The sequence below is a fragment of the Electrona antarctica genome, assembly GCF_951216825.1.
Source record: "Electrona antarctica genome assembly, chromosome: 12".
Taxonomy (NCBI): Eukaryota; Metazoa; Chordata; class Actinopteri; order Myctophiformes; family Myctophidae; genus Electrona; species Electrona antarctica.
In genome coordinates, this window is record NC_136793.1 from 29,178,998 (window position 1) to 29,180,492 (window position 1,495).

Sequence of the window (1,495 nt, forward strand, 5' to 3'; positions counted from 1 at the left end):
CAAATAAATGAATTACGTTTATTTTTATCATACTGTAACAGACGTATACACAACATTTGTCTTTATCAAGAGACTTTAATAACCAAGGCCACCTGTGAATGTTTACAATACTCTGGTGGAGGTTTAGTAAAACATCTGACTGAGTATATATTGTATGTCTTGTATGGACATTTCATCCCAACAATTCAGATAAACTGTCACCGTCAGTGGAATATACTTGCTAGTTCTCTGTGGGGGGCTTTAAGTCCTTATTGAATATGGGAATGCTTTAATGTGTTATGTCTAAGGCTATCATTTATATGATGTGTATTTAATGCTTCTGAACCATGACAGAGTATATTAACCACTGGCAGTACCCTGTCCTTACAATAACTGTTAATAGTTAGTACGTTCTTTTTTAATGAACAAAATGACACATTTTTATGTTATGTTTGATGGAAATGGTATATTAAATTATGGAAAGTCTAAACCAGTTTAAACAGATACATACTGTGGCTAGTTAGCTGTTAAGAGGATTGTTTGAAAATGTTTAACCCTCAGTGTATGTTATGGCACGCAACAAACTACCTTTTTGGACCTCATGCCACTTTAATGTTTTTAAATATAAAATATGTAGTACATACAATGTGTCCTGTGTCGTGACTTTGACTCACGTGTCCCATGAAATGAGTGGGACACGTCTACTGTGGATTTTTATGAAACAAACACTTTACAGATTGAAAGAGGATAATTCAAGCTTTCCCTACAGCTGCAATGTTGGTGATTTTGACGTTGTTTAATATAATTAGATAGGACTTTTCTGTTTGGATAAATGGGCTGTCTATGGGAAGTATCACCTATAGGTAACACCTTGCTGGCAAGATGGCTGCGGTCTGAATATGGCCAATTGTAAACATTCTTATCCAGAGCGACTAAGAACTGTGAGATCAGAGCAAATAATGGAATGAACCCCAACGACAAGGTAATTGTCATGTAGAAACAATCTAGTGCTTGAGAGTAACTAGGTTACGAGACTGGTAAACATCCACATCTGTCTAAACAACATGCTATCTAAATAACATTCTGTGGTCAAGCAAACAGTAGGCTATCTAAATAACATAACATAATGTGACCAAGTAAAACCAACGTACTGTATGTATATCTGCATAGTAGTGCGCAAACATTGGCAAGAATGCGAGAATGACGAGAAAGAAGGGATACAAATAGAGCACATAGTGCTGGGGGGGAGGAGGTTCTGAAGAGGTGAGTTTTCAGACTGCTGAGTGAGTGCTGGTGGGGGGGTTCACTAATTTCACAGCTTGGGAGCCAGGAGGGGAAATAGGCCAGGTTGCTTGGAGTGTCAGGAATGGACTAACAGACTTCCTGTTTTATCTATAGAGCAGGAAGCAGTGTGGAGATGGATCCTGTTGGTAAGATTGAAATTGATTAAAAATTGTATTCACAGTATGCAGAATGGGTAGATTTCATATGAAAGCACAAAAGTTACTGTGGACGA